The 19,455-nt window shown below is 40.9% G+C and overlaps 1 long non-coding RNA gene across 1 annotated transcript in view; it reads left to right on the top strand.

The window, feature by feature from the left end:
* The first annotated feature begins 798 nt into the window (after positions 1-798).
* LOC104160386 overlaps positions 799-19,455 on the top strand; it is a 30,610-nt gene continuing 11,953 nt past the window's right edge. Inside the window, exons 1-2 of the long non-coding RNA XR_696438.1 lie at positions 799-936; positions 3,616-3,731. This is a non-coding gene — a long non-coding RNA (uncharacterized LOC104160386). The remainder of the gene's footprint in view (positions 937-3,615; positions 3,732-19,455) is intronic.

The following is a 19,455-nucleotide window of genomic DNA, read 5'->3' as shown; positions in this document are numbered from 1 at the left end:
GCCCTCATGGCGGAGTGGATGAATCCTGCAGCACCCTCAGGAAGGGAACCTGGTGCCAGGCACCAGCCGGCCTTCGGAGGACAATGGGAGGACAATGGGAGGAAGCGGAGGAACAAGCGGCGGGGAGTAGGAAGGGTTTTAAAGCCGCAGGACGTTGACGGGAAAACTGCGTCAGGAGGCACGCAGGGACTTTTCTGAGCTGTTAAGAGGAGAAATGCAAATAAAGGGGAAAAAAAAATATAAATCTAGGATTGTCGGAAAGGGAGCTGAGAAATCCTGCAGCTTGCAAAAGGTTTTGCATATACCCCTGGGACTGGAGACGTGGAGCAGGAGTGATGTGAGGGTATAAACTACCCTCCCCTCTCACGCTGGTTACAAGAAACTCCATGTCACCCAGAGTGCCAAAAATGTGTGCGTTCACCGTTCTTACCCGTGGTAGATGGGATGATGTGTCATCAAGCGTTAAATTCCTCACGCGCTGTTTTGCAAATGTACTCAGTCGTGATTGGCTGGCTCTGCTAAGAGATGATGTTTCAGATCCTACTCATCATTTCCCTCTGAAGTCTAACGCTCTGCATTCCTGTTGGGCGCTAATTGTATGTGGAAACTCTTGTGCTTTTAATGCCCAGTTAAGCTTTGTACATTTTGAAACCTTGCAGGAAGGAGAACTCTTCAGCAGCCATGGTAGAGGCTCTGGGGCATCCAGTTTTCTGAGCTTAGGAAAACAGAAAGTCTCTTCAGTTCATAGATCGTGTTGGACTTGCTCTGTGGTGAATTTCACTTTTCCTTTGATTTCTCCCACAGATGAAGGACTGAACCATGAATGCAAACTCTGCAATCAGACGTTCGACTCTCCTGCCAAACTTCAGTGCCACCTGATAGAGCACAGCTTTGAAGGCATGGGGGGCACCTTCAAATGTCCGGTGTGCTTTACAGGTAGGAGGCCATCACTGCTTGTCCCAGTCGTGCCCTTGGCTTGCGCTTGCAGAACTCCAGTTACAACTGTGTCATGTGCTGCCTTTAGGTCAGTTTTAGGAAGGAACATTACATTTGTGCTCATTAGTAATATTGATTAGAAATCGTTTAGAAAGCTGAGCTCCTCAGAGGTCAGGCATCCATCTGTAAGAACTGCATTTCAGGCTCATCCATCGGAAGTTTGAGGGTTTTATCATTACAGAAGTGATAGCCTGTTGCCTTCCACGGTATCACGTTCATTACCTTCATGTTCCAAACTTGCCGACGTTAAAACTGCCCATAAATTGGTGCTTTAAAACTACAGATGTTTCATCTGAAACGATGTAACTCAGAGCAAGGGCTGCTAGGCATAGCCTCTGCAGCAACATCCTCCTCTGATCGGGTAAGAAAGCCTGCTTGCGTGTGTTTGTTGGCTTGTGGTGAGAAGAAACACCCTTGTAATGTGCTTTAGAAAGCAAACCATGCAGTCTTGCCACAAGTCAAGTTCTGCTCTCCCCTGACACAAGTCCAAGTGTGGAATAATCCTCCCCGAGTCAGTGGTGTTTTTCAGTAGTAAAACCCAAGTGAGAAAATAACTTGACCCAGTAGGGCTAAGCACTGCAGTGTTTGGGCCATAATGAGGAACAGAAAAATGCTGTTGTTGGAAATGAAAACACATTAAAAGGATGCCTACAGAGTTGTTGTGAGTTTTCTAAGGACTTCTTAATAGAACATTTCATAAAATGATAACCTAAAACATAAGTGTTAATATGTAGCTTACATGCACAATTTTGCTTTACAAGATGAAAATCAAAGATAATCACAAACATGACAAAACACACTTTGGGTATTCTCGCATCAATGGCATACTAATTCTGGAAGCCATTCAAGGTTTCTGTTCTCCATTAATGGGAGTGAAGGATTTTCATTGATAGGCAAATAGACCCTTTAATACCTTCATTTTACTTCTCTTTGTTTGGCAGCTCCCCTCCCAATAAAACCTAAGGGCGTGCTACAGAGGAAAATTAAAGTTGAATTTTTTCATCTCCCAGATACAGTGGCTTGTGATGATTATTACCTCACTGCGTTCAGGTTTCACACATTTCTGCGGGTTATAAAATTAAAAAAATACATAGTTCATCTTCACTGCACAGCTTGTCATAGTGATGTCTGAGCGTGGATAGTACTGCCGTAAACAGTTTGCCTGTTAGGCGTCTGTGTTCAATAATTCTTTCAGTTAGATGTTTTTTCGGTTTTTCAGTTTTATTACTGAGTCTGCTAATTTTTTTCCCTTGTCTTTGTGTACACATTATGACCTGATCTTTTTTTTTAGTGTAATGCCATGGGTCTTTGATTTCCAAGTTTAAAGGAGTTGTAAATGCAATATCAAAAACTTGCATATGTAAGGAGTACCTGCTGATGGTTCTTCTTGTGAGCAAGATCCCTGACAAAACTAATCCTTTAATTTTTGATCCAGTAGCCTTGTAAAATGTGTTAAAGAGTATGGAGATAAGTCGATTCCAATCTGTGTGAAACACTTTTTCCTTTTTGCTGATGGGGTAAATAGACACCGAGCATTAATCATAAACAATGGTGTTTTATTAGCAATATGCCATTAAATTATTTCAGCATGTCTTGCTAGAATATTAACGAGAAGTAAAATCACCAATATAAGTTTTATAGGGAAAATGGAATCTGATCTTTTTTTTTTTTTTCAGGGTAATGAGAAATGTGATTAAAATGTATGACTCAGAAGAACAATATTCTGATGGATTTTGTTGCCTTGCAATTAGAATAATTTTAATGATTAGGAGTGGAGTCAAAGTCAAATGCCAGCATCTTTAATAAATCCTTTCCCTGCCTATACAGATTAATATTGTAGATGCAAACTTTTTTAGGTCACAGTGCACCAGGCATCCATCAGAAGTCAGTGCTGCCAACCCAAACACTGCCTCTGGCATATACAATTTAATTATTAATAGTATGTCTCCTAGGTAAACTGTTACACAGTCTTAGGGCCTTGTTTTGTAGTCATTAAAATTGAACATGTTTATATTATTGAAACCCTTGCATTCAGTGTGTAGGCAGAGTTGATCTTAAAGTATCCAAAGAGAATTTACCTGCAGTTCTGTTTCACATTTATAGACATTGCCCCAGTGTAGCTGTGGGATATAATTTTTAGCATTAACACATTTAAATACAGAGCTGTTTGTTAGCTTTAACTTTAGACACCCAGAGTAAACAGGACCTCGGCATCTGTGCTTTTCAAACCTGTTGGTTGCTAGGAAATAAGTTTTGTGTGTGTTCAGTCAAAGTGCAGCAAGCATGAAGGAATAATTCTGAAGAAAAAATGGCATTTTTATATTCTTTAAATTTGAAATCTTCATTGGTTGTCCTGTTAGGGTCTTTTTTTTTTTCCTTTGTTTTTTTATTTAAACCAGACATTTGTTTCAATTCATTCATTTTAGAAGAAGGATCACAGTTCGTAGATAAATAGTGTTCGTTGGTACGCATTATAGCAACAGTGTAATGTGAAATGAGAGCAGGCCAGCCTAATTCTGCCTCTTGGAATTGCTGAGTGTTAATGGGAAATTGTTTATAAAAAATTCTTCACTTGCAATATGAAATAATGAAAAGCCTGTTGTTTGTCTAATATTCCAGTGTTTGTCCAAGCAAACAAGTTGCAGCAACATATTTTCTCAGCCCATGGACAAGAGGACAAGATCTATGACTGCACACAGTGTCCACAGAAGTTCTTCTTCCAGACAGAGCTGCAGGTACCACACTTGTTACCTGGGGGTTATAATAGCATTATGTATTTAATAGCTGAGTTCAAAGCTTTACTTGCCGTGACCTCCTCTGATACTTTCTCATCATCAGGATGGGAATGAGGGAAGGACAAGAGAAATTGCAGGTGATCCAACCCATGCTCCTTCAAAAATGTGCTGGCAGAAAACCACCTGGTACAGACCTGAATTTCGGGAGCCACCTTTGGATTCTTGCTCTGTACATTGTTGCAGCTCAAGATATTCTTGAGGAGGGAGAAATGGGCATCCTGTTTTTCTGTTTGATATCCATAAAACGTTTACTCAAGCAGTGAAATGGAAAATAAGTGTATTCTTTTGTCTCTAAAGGTGAAAAGCTAAGCACTGAAGTGGGAGTGTAGAGATGAGGGGAGAGGGGAATTTATCTTGGTTTACCTGCTGGCCATTGCCCATTACTGACTTGGTGGGGGAAAAAAAAATAATAGGGTCAAATGAATGGTACACTGTCTTCTTGTGTGCCGTTGTCAGACTGGTAGTGATCTGTTTACTAATGCTAAACAAAAGGACCGAGAGGAAGAAATAAATGTAGAACAAGACCTAAAAACAATTTTGGGTGAAGGGATTATTTATTGTATATTAACATTCTGCACTGCTTGTCTTGCAATGAGAAGTGGTGGTGTGTTATTCCTGATGTGCTGTTACACTTTGAGACAGCAGCAGCAGATTGTTTCTAAATTATTTTAGCTTACATTGAAGTATTAAGATAGGTTGACAGAGGAAAAATTTTCAGAGTCTCTGATGGTCTATAGGAATGTAACAAAAAGTATTTGTACAATAAGGCCTTTCCTACGCTGTCTGCTATGTGATTTTTATTTGGAATGAAGAGATTTTTCAGCACTTAAGGTTTTTCAGTAGTTTTTTATAGCATGGGCCCCCATCTCTAAGTCCTTTGACTGAGATGTCCACAATTAATTTTGCATTGGACCAGAGCTGGGTTTCATCTCATCAACAGAGGCAAAAGGCTAGTGAGGCATATGCACACTTATGCCCATTTAGTATTTCAGTTACTGGAAGTTTTACACACTGAAAACCTGATATTAATGTTTGGCATGATGACGTGAAATATTTCTTTGGAGAAAAAAGACTTCAGAGTGTGTAAACCATACATGAATTCATTGTGTGAGAGATTGGTATTTATATCGATTGCACTGCATTTTCTATTTCCTAATTTCTTTCTGCATGAAAACAATAAGGAATAAAGCCTTTCTGATAGCCTTCCCTACCTCTTTCTTGGGGTACCCTAGGTCTTGGGAGCTCCTGTAGTACCTGCAGTACCAGACCCATAACACTCCAAGGTGCCTGTGCTGTCTCTCTCTCTGATTTTTAATAGATCCAAATCTGTTTCGTTTACTGTCTGCACCAGGTATTACATGCAAGCTCTGACCCAAAGAGGAAGAGGAGGACAAGGAAAAGAAAACAAAAAGTTGGACATTTAGGGAAAAAGACGTGCATACATAGTGATGGACAGAAAGAGGCGAGATTGAGTTTTGAAGTCAGAAAATAGTCTGGGTTGTGTAGAAAGTTACTGGACTTGTGGGAAAAATAAAGGAGAAGCTGAGTGGAATGAGGAAAGGTCAGAAACTAATTTTCTTGTATGTGTTTCTTTCACAGCATAATTTTTGTGGAATCATTTTCTTTGATTTTTTTTTGTCAAAATACTTGTTGGATTTTCTTGCAAAGTGTTTCCAATAAGGTGAAACTGCTTTTTTAGGAAAAAATATGTAAATAGTTTTGGCTTACTGATTCTCACAGATTCTGTTGTTCATCACTGATTAATCAAAATGAAGAAGTAGGGAGAAGTAGGGACATAAGCAGTTTCTGGAAAAAGAAAGGACAGATTTTTAGGAAAGAAAGACCAAATGGAAAAAAGAAAAAAAAAGAATCTCAGGAAGACAGAGGGTGCAGGTATGCAAGACAATTATGAAAAGAAAGAAATGGGGAAAAAGAGGATAGAAATTAGTTTTAACAGCAGAATTCAGACTGGATTTTGAAAAGGCAGAATAGGTAACTGAATTCTGAAGATGCAAATTATACAGACATCCAGGTGTAGTTGTGATGTGTACAATCACCTCCTTACTCATCTGTCCCCCCTAAAATAAGGCTTTCATTTCAAAATACACAGAGTCCCAAGCAGCTGCTTTCAGCTTTTTCGTTGTAATAAAAACACGTTTTTCCACTCAAAATTCATCCCTGCCCAAGACTGAGGGTAAGATTTTGCTTTCTCTATCTAGGCCTGGTTCATTAAAACGTTAATGTAACTGAGGCACCTGGTTTTCTAGTGACGGAGACAAAAGGATTTCGCTACAGAGAGACAAATTATGCTCTACATTGGCTAGGTGACAATCAGTGTGTTGGTTGTTCCATGCCACAGAAGGCTTTTAATAGTCCACATCTCCATACCCTTAGAGACAGCCTCTCTCTGGCTTATCTACACTTACAAAAAGGAAAAGGTATTCATTTTCTTATTCACTTAATTCATTATGCTTATTATTTTAATTAACTTGGGTAGCCCCACCCCAGTTAAGAATGCATTATGTTTAAAAAGATGCAGTACCATGATGCCATTTGCATTTATTTGTTGGGATCACTGGCTTTCGGCTCTTACCTCCAGTTATCTACCTAGGCTGGTGAAAGGGCAGCAAAGCACTTAGGCAGAGCAGTAGGTACTGACCTTTGGAGTCTGCTTTTGCTGAAAATACATTGATCTCCAGCCCACTCTCATATAAAACCTATTCTAGGAGGCATTGCTTTGTTCAGGCTATCTACCAGCTGAAGCAGTGGAATCTTAGGCAACTAGCCTCCAGGTTTTGTTTCTCTGTCCTTTCATATTACTGTGGTTTGTGTTGGGGCTTGCAGCTTAACAGTATGTTTATTCTCTCTGTCAGGAACAGTTCCTTGCTTTTAATTTAAACATGAATCTAAAGTGCATCTCCCATGCATGAGAGGTGCTAATCATCTCAGAGTAGAAGCCATGGACAGCACTCCATGGCTGTAGGGCAGAGTAAGAACATGAACAAGGTAGGGCAGAGCAGAACACACCACCATAGAAGCCCTATCCGCACATATAGTACAGCTGATAATTAAAGGAAATTAATTCAGGGATGCAGGAAAGAAATGCATTATAATAATGCTTAACTTGGTGTTTGGCCCAGTGCGATTCTTTGCTCAGCATTTTCCGACTCCTGTTCCGGGAAGAGTAGTCTGTGGCAACATAAGAATACCCACATAGTATGTTCATCTCACCCTGGGGAAGGTACCAATCTTCTCATTACCAATCTCGTCAATGCAAAAACCAAGTAGGACTCTCTTTAGAAGTTTCCCTGATTTCACTCCAGACCTCTGTTAGGAATGCAAGACGATCCCATAGGATCACATTCTGGTGAGAACAGAGTGTAAATGACCCGTCCTGAAAATCAAACCTGCAATGTATTACTCAACCTTTAAGTTGAAATAATGAGATTTTGCAGGAATTTGCTCATTAAGATCGTCTCGATAACTCGCCCTTCTCCCACTTTTGACACTTCCTTTAAATGGCTTTGGGCTCCATAGCTATTGAACCAGCTTTAAAATTTTGGAGATACTTCCCCCATAGAAAGGAAGCAAATGGAAACCTTCTGTTACAGTTAGAAGTGTGTGTTTTAAGACTGTTCCGAGTTGTGAATTTTCGTACTTACGTGTTGAAAAGGCTATGTAGTGTATTTACACTTCTGAAAGAGAGTTGAAAAATTATGTCCCTAAAAATGTTTCTTCTTTAGAATGGAAAGCTTTTAAGACAACATGCAAATACAATAAGGGCTTTTCAGAAATAGGCTTGTAACAATCTTTAAAATCAGAAATATACCCCATCTAGGTATCATATAAGGAATCTGCAAGGTAGGTGTATTTTTAGGGTGCCTAGATGTCTCCCAAAAGTTGAAACTCTTCTAACTGAACACCTGGAGTATGACCATAGAGTTCTCTGTATAGGGTGGATATAACTACAACAATATTCTCCATCCATCATCCATAATACCGAACTTTTAATTAATAAGGATGTAAAGAAACATCACTAATTTAACTTAATATAGAACTTCCATTAAATTACGATAAAGTAATTTGTGCCTATTAAAACTTCCCTTTCTTGTCCTCATGCTGTTTCCAGTGCCTGTTTCTTTTGCCTTAGTCTTTGGACTTAGGCTTAGGTGTTTGAACGGGTGTTTGTGCTTCCCTTGTCTCTGATGAGGAGTAGCCATTCCTTTCCTGTTGCCAGTCCTAGTGTCACTTACCATGGTCAACAGAACATATTGTGGTGTTTGTGGGGAGGAATGAGACACTCTTGTGGGACGTTATCCAGAGCGAAGGGATTCATTTTAGATTTTTTTTTTCAGATGTTGCTGGGTCAGAGAGGTACCAATGTCTGGTAGAATTGCTGAACAACTGTACAGGTTTTGTCAGTGTTTTATCAGTGATGATAGTTAGTTCTGAATATGATGCTAGCCAAGATTACATGACCTCTCAGGACCATTTTACCCAGTACAAAAATTATATCTCTTTTTGGTGAATTAGAGCATTTATTTAACATTTTGTGACTAATAATTAGTTGCCCCTGGGGTAGTTAAGTGTCCTCACTTTACAGACATGAAAACTAGGGCAAGGAATAATTGGATCAGCAGTTGCTTCCCATCCTGTTCAAAAGGGACCTGGCCTCAGTGATTCACACCCTTGCTGCTTCCCGTCTGGACTCCATCAGCGCAGAATACCTGGGCATGAAGCCATCAGCCTGTAGGACGTTCCAGCTAATACAGAGCTGCAGCACTGTTCCTCGGTAGCAAAGGAAACTGGGAGCTTATTCAACCTGCTCTCATGCTCTCTGCACTGCCTTTCGACATGTTTGTCCGGTCGTGCTCTAAGACTCAATCCTTAATATTCTTGTTGGACTGGGTCCAGCACATCGCAGAGATCACCTGAGAAGTTCTTCCCATTCGGTAACAACGCAGTAGTTGACAACCCTGCTTTGTGAGTGTTTTTATCAAAGACCTGAAGCTTGTTTGCACGGGAGCTAGAACTTTCTCACAGATGGGCCTGGGAGTATGGAACAGATTTCCACAGCAGTTAAGCATCACCATGAATGTCCTCAACTTATGCTTTTAAGATTGGGGTGCACCTAGAGGTACCAAAGGCTTCCTTCTCTCATATAAACATGTACCTGCATGTAGATTTCTAAACCTTCCCCAAAACCCCAACCTACTACAACAGAGCTCTTCCAAAACGAAATACACAGTTCCTTCCCCAGGGAAAGGATGAAAGAAAGACTGAAGCACTCATAGCAGATGTTACTCATGTTGCATAAAACAGCAGAACATTCTCAGCTCCCGGTGCAAGCAGCTGAAGAAGAGCGGGGCAGAGCCAGCATAGAAGAGTCTCCAGAAGTTTTATGTGTGTCCCTCGCTGGATGTCGAGTTTTAATATTTTCATGTTCCGAGGTTAGCACTGTTGAAACTAATCTTCCAGTTTCTTCCTCATTTCTTCAAGGGTTAAACTTTTCAAAGATCTCTTCATTGTAAAATGCTCCCAAAGACCTCAACATTTTAAAACGGCCTTTCAAATATCCTTGACCTGAGCTGCAGCAGAGCTAAGCCAGCTCTAGGCTATTTCAAGAACTAAAAGACTTGACTGAGACCTTTAGTGGAGACAGTAGCAGAGCTGGGATTCAAACACTATATTCTCTCATTTGGGGGTCAGCTAGAGAAAACTGCTAATTAACGTGGGCTGGAGTTGTCTCCTTGTGGCAGAGGTCTTCTGGGGCCAGCTGGGAAAGGGAGCGGTGTGGGAATTGCATCAGCCATAGCAGCAGTGGCACCACTACCTCCATATAGGGTTGTTTTGCCAAGGCCCCCACAGTCGTTGAGTCTGTGTATCGCGTAGGTCCCAACGGCAAGCCTTCCATGACAGCAGGGAAGACCATGAATAATTTATACTCTTTACACAAAAACAGGGACAAAACTTTCAAACCTGCAAGTGAAGTTAGATTTTCAAGGATGTTTTCTTCACAAAGAAAAGGCCTCAAAACATTTTTTTTAAGATAAATTGGAGATTAGTTCTGGCATTTCTGGGTCCCCATAGTCTTAGGGTGAGGAGTGGAACATAGATACTGGCTTTCTAGACCCCAAAGGCGAGGAGCCAGCAGGGAATAACTTTGTCAGCTCTTCTTAAAAAGAAGCCTACCTGAAATCCAATTAACAATCAAAGCTTTAGGCCAACATTTTCAAACTCAATGGCCTATTTCTGAGAGGGTGCTGAGCACCTCCTGCTGCAGTTAAGGCCAGTGCAAGATGCTGGTGCTGAGTACATCAGGAAATCAGGTCATAAATGCCTGAAGTTAGGAACCTCGATAAAAGCATAGGTGCTGAGCAGCGATAGCCTCGTTTGAGGTTTCAGCAAAACGCTTTTGATGCTTAAATGCAGGTGCCACATTCAGTAATGGTGGCCTTAGTCCTTAGCAGGCAGTCAGGTTGTTTTTATCAGAGCAAATGCCTAGGAGTCAGGGGAGCTGGATTCAGTTGCAAGGTCAGGTACTAACTTGCTCCACTTAACCATGCGTGCTCTCCATCTCATGAGTGAGGATGATGATAATCATATGTGTGCCAGAGATATTAGGATTGTAATTAATGCTTATGTTTTGAGGGAACTAGATAGAGCTACATGCATTGCAAGTATATTAGTTTGAGTGCTTTTTTTTTCTGAACCCTTACTGTGCTTTTGTTTCCCATAGATATATGGATATTAGTGTGCACAAGTATATGTACTGAGTATTCTTCCATGTCTTCCAAGATTTACAAAATTCAGATTTGAGTTCCTGAGACTTCAGACTTCTTTCCTTAGAAGGGAGAATTATTTTCTTTACAAATTTTCTCAAAAAGGCAATCAGGAGAAGCATGGTGGAGGCACTCAGGCGTTAGCTCTTTAAGGACATGCCTTCAAAGTGTTTCCCCTGCAAGTCTTTTGCTTCAATGTCAAACAAAGTTTAAATACAAAAAAAAAAAAACCACCTTTTAATTCCCTTCCAGTGCCCCTTCCCTCCTGGGGATTGAGGGGTGTTATGGCAATATTAGGTCTTCATGCAGTAATTCTTTTCTAAATAAGAAATTTCCAGGTTTGGAGCTTGTGAGTTCACTCGCCTTTGATTGGCCTATTCAAATGTAAACACTCCCTGTGGGTACTTCGTTAGTTCATGAATATTTATAGCACATTGCAAAGCCCACCAAGCCCAAAGTGCCGGATTTTTTCAGGGACCATTTTGATTTCACTAAATAGTCCTTGACAAAGATGGGCTTGGTGTTAACGGTTCTTGCTTGTCCCCACATACTGCATATACTTGTAACTCTACATGCAACCGTCAGCCAGTGAAACTTTCTACACCTTTTCCTGTAAATAAGCAGGAAACGATGTGTTCACAATATCCCTTGTACCTTCCGTAGAGAGAACGTTCCTTAAATTTCTGGAGCAATTGAATCACAATTATGGGTTTGTTTTTTCAGATGCTTCAGTGATATTATTGATGAAATTACAGAATTAATTGACAAAGACAATGTAGCAGTTAAGTGATGAATATTGCCTTTAAATATACCATTTTAATCTTGAAAAGAAATTCAGACTTAAGGAACAGTAAAATGGCAAAGGACTGGAAGCTAAATATGATGTCCAAAATAAGTACTGAGCTACACCCATACAAAAATAAGTGACAATATATATTCTTTCTCTTTCGAGAGGGATAGAGTCATACCCAAATGTGTATGTGCTTGAATATATGTCCCTATATTGCCTACTCCTTCCTGTTTAAGCTCTTGTATGTCTGGATTCTTTTTGTAAAATATAGGTGTCTATTTTCAAAAAAATCATTCGGAACAAAAAAGATTAACCCATACTTTGGATCTGTTCTCCTTATTGCCTTGTCTGCTCAACATTAAATAGATTCTGCAGAATCAGTAGTATAGAACCATTTGTAGTCCTTGTGACTGCAAAGACTGTGTCGTGCAAATATGTTGAATGAAGTTTGTTGTCTCCAGTCTGAAAGCAACACGAAACCATGGCAATCAGAATATAAGCACCAGTGTTCCTTTGTCTTTTTAAGTGTTGACTCTGAAAAGTGTCAGTGATGTTACATGTCAACATTAACATCGTGATTTCAGATTGTTTTAGCAAATGGAACAGCGAGGTGTGCGAGATTTCAGCCTAAAGAGGCAAATCAGAAGTTGCTGCAGAAAGGAAAATGCAGAGAAAGGCAGAAGAAAAAGGAAACAAATGAAAAAGGAGTAGAAGAGAAGTAGAAAGGAGATTATGGGGCAAAGAAAGAAACAAGATAGAAATAATAGTGCTTGGGAAGGCAAACATTTTTCTGCTGAGTGATGTTGATACTAATGATAAGGCACTTGTAAAAATAAATCATGGTAATAATAAGGGGAAGTTCAGTTATTACAGTAAGGCCAATTTCTACCCTCAGTCCTTGTAGAAACCTCTGTGAACATCAGGGAGTCTTGTTGTAGATTGAGGGCAGGGGAAGCAGTAAATGTATTCCCTGACCCACAAATAATCATTAGAAATGGAATTCTGCCCTTTGCAGAAAATGAGGTTTTATCATCTGTGCCCTGAACGTTTCAGCCTACACCTTGCCATTAGTCAGATCAGTTGGCTCATACACCTGGAGTAAGCAGAAGAAATAAGCACTCTGTTTGCATTTGAATAATTTCCCTGGTAGATCAGTTCAGTTCTCTTAATTGTCCATCCATTAATTCCTTGCTAATGTAGTTGATATCGATGACTGATTTTCTGTGCTAAACAGGAAACACCACTTCTTCATTCTAGGACGCATTCCTTCCTACAACTGCCCTGCTGTTAGCTACCAGTAGCTGCCATTATATTATCTTTCGTCTGGCCCAGAGCTGACAACAGATGGCCATCTCCGGGACTGCCATCAGTGTGACTTTATGAAGCATCCAGCTATGGTGTACTGAGGAGCTTCATGGCCAGTTCTGCAAATCTGCCTCCCTTCCTCCCATCCCACTGCTGGCCCCCCCTCGCTCCATCCCCATGAATAAGCTCCTCTATTCCTGGCTCCGCTCTCCACTGGTCCTGCGGTTTCCCAGCGAGTGATGGCACAACGTTAGCACTGAAAGTTTGCCGCTTGAGGTCTACCCCCTCTTCCCTCCACAGCACTGGCAGAAGGTTGCCGTGGCCCCCGTATACCCCCGTATCCTCACCCCTCCATGGTTTTGGTGTACCAAAGCATAGATAGAGGGGCTCGATAGCAGCAAACCTGCCACCTCTTAAGATCTGTAGTCTGAACCATACCTTCTTCCATCACAGAGCTTGGCTCGGTAACCCTGCATCTCCTCAAGCTCCAGGGATTTGGAGAGAGAGGGGATGTTTGTTTTCTTAGAGTTTCTAAGATTTCAAGACATGCTGCCAAACCAAGGTTGAGTATATTAAGTGTGAAGGAAGCTAAAATATCGATTAGAGACCCAAAGTGGACAAACGTATAAAATTCACTAGCATCCTGATTCCATTGACACATGAGATCATTTGGAAAAGCTGTTTCAACTGGGTGGCTGCTGTGCGTTTTGGAGAAAGATATATTGTTTGCTCTTGACAGAGTTTTCTAAAGCAAGATACCTCCAGAGCTGAACCCGTATTTTAAGAGAAATTCACATTTGTATCCTTTATTGTGATATTTGCGACAAGTCTACAGCTAGTAACAGTCTCTGCCCTCAAGCTATAAAGGAGTAAGGCTCCATTGTTGGAGAGAGCGCAGCCTTCTGTGTGAGAGGCTGAGATGTGGTAGGCAAGATGAATAGTGCTTAAAAGCAGTGCTTGCGGTGCTGTCATTTAGAACAGGAACACTGAGGATTTAAACGAAAGTGAAAGGCATGGTAAATGAATCCTTTAAAAGTGGTCAAATTTTCAGCTGCCTAAAATAACAAGTTTTCTCCATTGATAGGTTCATTGAGTAGGAGGAAAGTTGGGAGGGGATGAATTCCCCGAGGGAGGAGGTGCAGATAGTTTGTGAAAACAAGGTGTGGTCAGTGATTCATAAAGAGACACATCCAGGAAACTCCAGTAAACAGCAATCTTGGCTGAGAAATGGTGACTTTCCTTCTTTTTATTTTTTTTCCTTTTTTTCTTTTTTTCTTTTTTTTTTTTTTTGAGGGGAGAAGGCATCATAATAGATTGCTCCATCCCAAACATTAGTCAAAAAGACTCAGATGCAGATGGCTACACAACTGGAGCTGTTCATTACAAAACCCCAACCAGGAGGAACAGCTTTTAGGTTTAGCTTTTCTACCTGTTATTGGGGTCAAGTTCACCATGCTTTGATCAAACTGAAGCTGAACTATAATTTTGGATGGAAAAAGAGTGGATTTTTGCAGGTTCTCATGTTGTTTTTTTTAAGTGAGCTTCCTTTGTGTTCACAGCTGAAAATGAGTGTCCTCCACCCTGTTAACAAGGGAAGAGAGAAAGAGATGATTCAGTTCTCGTGACCCAATACTGCTGAGTTACACACATTTCTACACACAGCTTTAGTTGTTTATCTGTATTGTTATAGTCCCATTTTGCAGCAGAATCGCTAGACACAAGCACTGATCATGGGTGTGTAAATCTGCTTGGGGATACTCTATGTCAGTGAATACTCTGCTTCCTCAGACTTTGTGTGTGTAGATGTGTGCTATGTAAGATAAAGAACCTGTGATACTGTTAAATAGTAGTGGTGCATCTTGCTTGGCTTTGCGTTTGTAAAGGTGAAAGGTGATTGTGCAGGAAAATGGAACAGTATATTTGCTGTGAGACAGGCACTAAGAACTCGCTCCCGTGCTCAGTTATAATTCATGACTGTACTGGTGGGAAGCCCTTATCCCTCTGTGGAGTTAATGCATCTCTACTGTAGCCTGCTGAGAGCACCCTGTGTCCCCTCCCACCATCTGTGCATTCACTTGCGTGCTTTCTCTCTCTCCCTTTACTGTGAGATCTCTTGGTGTTAAAACTGTCAGACTAATACTGCCTGGTGAAGGTGGCTTTATGGCGTGTATTAATGTTGAATTGTCATTTAAAGGGTGAGGAGGTAGGAAAGGGCTGTGTTACCACTTGTTTTAAGCTCTTGTTAGAAAATGCTGACGAGTAAATAGACAGAAAGGTGGGTTTGTTACTTCAAGCAGCAAAGAGCTTTGAACAGTGTATAGAAATTGCCACAATGTAGGGTAGGAGCAATTGATGGCAAATGCACCTTTGTTCCCAATCTGGGCATATCTTGCTGTTTCTTGGTCCAGTGGATCTCTCTTTCTCTACATCAAGATCTGAACCAATGGCATTGTAAATTGAATGATATTTATTTACCCATCAGCTGGCTTAGCTGACAGCTGTTTTATTTTCTACAAGTTGTTCTCCTCTTTTAGCTGAAAAGCTCTCTTGCAGGCTGCAAGTTAATTGCTTCTCCACTACCTGAGACTTGAAATTCATGTGACCAAGTGCTATAAGCTAGAACAATCTTTCTTAAATAGGTAGTGTACGAAGATTTTTTATTATTATGATTGCTGTAAGGCACAGGCAGAAGACCGTTGAGACTGTCTAGCTTCGAAAGAACTGAACTCGGTTCACAGAGGTTTGAGATGATGCTTTATCAACCTGGCACCTTACTACAATATTAGACTCAGAACATGGTTAAAAGACCGTGTACTTGACTGTCACAGCAATATTAATTTGCAGTGTTTCACTGAATGTAATCTGATGTAGTCTGTTGTTTGTATTCCTTTAAAACTTATAAATCAAATCCAGACCTGGAATACCAGTATATGAACTTAACAGATGTGCTGCCATAAGGGACCTGCTAGGTTATAAACTGCAGAAATGATCTTTTTCTATTTCAGATTCCTAGCTTATTCCAGGGAGGTTTAGGAACCACAGAAGTAAGGTGGGAGGTCACGTGTTAGGACAGTCGCACCCACCCAGCACTTGACGTTGGGTGTAATTGTCAGGAAATCCACCTCTAATGGTTTTATTATTCAGTCATAGCATCCTGCCGAAGCTCCCGAGCCAAAGTAGGGCAAGAATGACTTCAGTAGCTCTGTGTCCAGGTTTTCTTAGGTGAAAGATCACTTTGAGATGACACAGCTGAGTAGTCAGGCTGAAATCCTAGTTGGTATTTTATTAATTTTGCACCAAGATAAATCCTGAAATTCTGACAAACTCCATGACAGGTGAAATTCCTTCTTGCAGAATCTGCTCAGCAAGAGGCTGCTCATTTCGTTCTGTTCGGAGGCAGGCAACAGGAGGGCAGCTTTATAATCAGCCCTCAAAGGAGCCCCGGCCGCCCCAGAGCCTTGGACTGATTGAATAACTCCTGGGCCTCTTCCCCTAGGCCTCCATCAGCAGGGGTCCTGTGGAAAGCAATCTCCCGCAGACTGGCACTGAAGTGAGCTTTAAACTACTATTTTCTGCTCTCCAGAGGAGCCTGGAGTACTAAAAGATAGATGGACTGCAGATATTTTATGAGAAACTGTCAGAAGAAGAGCAGAGTAAATGTTTTTTTTCCTCCTTCTTTGAGTCACACGCTGCATCACTGTAGAATTTTTCCTAGAATCTTTTACACTGAAAGTTTGAAATTAATTGGTTGCTAACCTTAATTTCCCCCCCTCTCTCTTCTTTTTCTTTTTTTCCCTGCCCTCTTCTTCTTCTTTTCCTTTTTTTTTTTTTTTTCCCTTAAATATTCACTCGGAGGCCCTTTGCTTAACCACAGTTGCAGAAAATCAGTACCATTTGCACTGAAATATTTATAATGACAGAATGAAAAATTGGATTCATTTTCTGGCCTGTAGCCGAACAGTCTGCAACTTTGCGCAGCATTGTTTAGCATCTCTCATTCCTTCCTTTCATTGGGGTCGTTTTCAGACACACACGCACGCGCTGCCCATGCTTCAGAGGAACGCTTAGCAAAACACAGAGCCATTTTTAATCTCAGCCGTAAGAAAACAACTTGTCTCTAACCTTGCCACCATTTGTGGGGGGAAGCAAAGGGAGGGGTCCCCGGCAAGCGTGTAGAATCCCTCTTACAGGAGAGATTATAGAGGATGACATGCAGTAATCTGTCCTCTACAGCAAAGCGGTGTATGGCTGGAATTCAGCAAGTTGCTTCAGTAGCCTTGGGAAACTCATTTGCCCACGAAGGAAGAGGTTGTCAAAAGCTCCCTTTTGTGCGTGAACACAGACTGTGCCTGTAAAAATGCCCTGTGCTTCTTTGCACCTCTAGAAAACGGAGGATGCTGGAACTGTACATATTTACTTCCCTCGCAGCAATGGTGTGAAGGTGAAGTGGTTGATGTTTGCAAAGTGCTTTGAAAATGAAAGTGTAGATCCTCGGGCTCCAATTTGCATCCCCTGCCAGTATAAAAGGTACCTCAGTCAGACAGCCAAGGATTCCCTCAGTACACAGCAATTCCTGTTTATTTTCCTAGCTGGTTCTGTATCACTCCCTTTTGGTCATCACAGGCATGTCTCAGACTCCGATGAATTCCGGGGATTTTTAATTGATGTAACAATCCCGTGGGGGCTATTAAGAGCTGGCTTAAGTTCGGGCAACCTTTATGGATGCTTTAACCTGCACTGAAGACTATGGAGGCCCAAGATTTGAACGTTTAGGCCTCATGGATTACAAAAATATACAGTCATTGTGTAGGAATTAGTCTGAAAATGTACACAATGTAGCAGAGAATGATAAGTCTCTGCAGATGTCGGACCGTTGTGCAGAAATTAACAGAGAAATCTACCTATGAAAAGTGGCGATTTCAAAAACCCTTAGAAATGGTTCTCTGGTGAGTTCTGTAGACTGTCCTGACAATCACGTTGCTTTCTGGAAAAGCCCTGTGGCCAAAATCTTAATGCCTAACGCCTGAAAAGAGGCACCTTGAGACCATAGCAGGTCCCCTAAGGAAGTGGGTTGGCTGCAGAGGTTGGATTCTGCAAGGTGTTGAGAATCTCCTGAAAACGCAGGTGCCCGAAATGGCCTATCAAGATCCAAAAATGTCATCTTGCTGACTTCACCCGTATGAAGTTTACAGCATAGCTCTATTGCTGATCGCAGGTACCTATGTATAGTACTAAATTCTGATCTCTATTGCACATCACTCATCTGAGCACAAATTTTTTATCATCTGTTTGGTTTCTTCTGTTAGAGCTTCAAAATGTTGGCTCCCTCTCTGTGGTCTTAGGAGCCCAGCCCGAGCAGGTGTGCCCATAAGCAGTAGGAAGGGACGGACATCTGCTGTAAGCATCCGTACAGCTCAGTTAACGCTGCACAGCGTTCTGTGGTTTGTGAGCAATGCGTACTTTTTATCATTCAAAAGTTTCTTACCAACTTGCAGTTTTGCCTTTTTTACCGTGTTCCCCAAGATAGTTTGACAGGTCAGCCTGAAGTGATGAGCGTCTGACACAAACTGCATTGTGTCTTAGAAATTTTGCCTGCAGTTGTTTTACTGTAGTGTTGCTTTGATTTGAAAAGGAACTTTCTACAAAGTGGTGTGTTTTAGGATATAACGAAAAAGATTCCAATATTGTGCTGCACATATTACAGAGATTTTCTGCTTAGCCCTTATTATTGCTTTCTGGTTTTCTTTTTTTTTTTTTTTTTTCTTCATGTATGTAAATGGAGAACAGTATAATTTTTGTGATTTTTAGCAGTTACTGAGAAGCAAAAAATAATAGAGACAAGAAAGAATGTGAGCTTTAATTGCAAATATTAAATATGTTTTTAAACTGACATTTTGAAAGCAGGTTGCCCTGACAATTTAATCACATTTTTAGGGAAACCATAGTCCCAGAATAGGCTCTTCCAAATCCAGAAGTATTTCTTTGGTTGAGCTGACCACAACACAAATATATAGGTGTGTAAAATGCCTTAAGATGCTGAGAAGATTTGCAGGGACGATAGACTATAGCCCACAGTGAAGTGCCAGTACAGATCTAATGGGATGGTGCAGAACTGTTACTGACCATCAGGGACCGTAAGAGTAGCCCCCAAACAACTGTTTTATCTCATTGTTGAAGACAGTGCCTTTCTGGGAAAGCTGCTTTCTCAGTGGGCCTGAACCCTTGTGTTGGTTTTGTTTTTCTGTTTGGAGTGCCAGTCTGTTTACTAAAGTTATTAGTTTATAAATTTTGCCAAGGTAAAGTAACTGTGAGAGCTTTAAATTAGAGTAAGTGCCACTTCTGTGTGGCAGGTTCCTTTGAGGGCTGATTAGAAAGCAGGCCTCCTGTTGCCTGCCCCTTTATGCGTGGCACTGTTGCTCTGGGTACTTGTTTATAGCTTACCTTTGAATTTATATAAGTGTGCGCTGTGGTATGATGAATCGCCCTCCGATAGCGAAGACTCTGCTTGCTTTTTTTTTTTTTTTCTGGGATCAAGCTAATACTTCACTTTAAAGAGTTATTTTAATTAGGTGGGGTTTATTGTAATGAATTAAAATTACCTTGGAGTAGCAAATTATATACGACTGCAAGGGTTATAGATTAGTCTCACCATAGCTACAGCACATCCTTTTGTAAAGGAATTAAAGTTCTGTATTGCAGACACCTTGGCACTAAACATAGACAGCAAATGAGTGTCAGTGTTGTCTTCAGTTCTCTTCCTCCTAAATGTGATTCTTTTGACTCGATC

This window comes from Cariama cristata, unplaced genomic scaffold, assembly GCF_000690535.1.
Source record: "Cariama cristata isolate BGI_N322 unplaced genomic scaffold, ASM69053v1 scaffold1284, whole genome shotgun sequence".
Classification (NCBI taxonomy): domain Eukaryota; kingdom Metazoa; phylum Chordata; class Aves; order Cariamiformes; family Cariamidae; genus Cariama; species Cariama cristata.
This window is presented reverse-complemented; position numbering and strand designations above follow the sequence as displayed.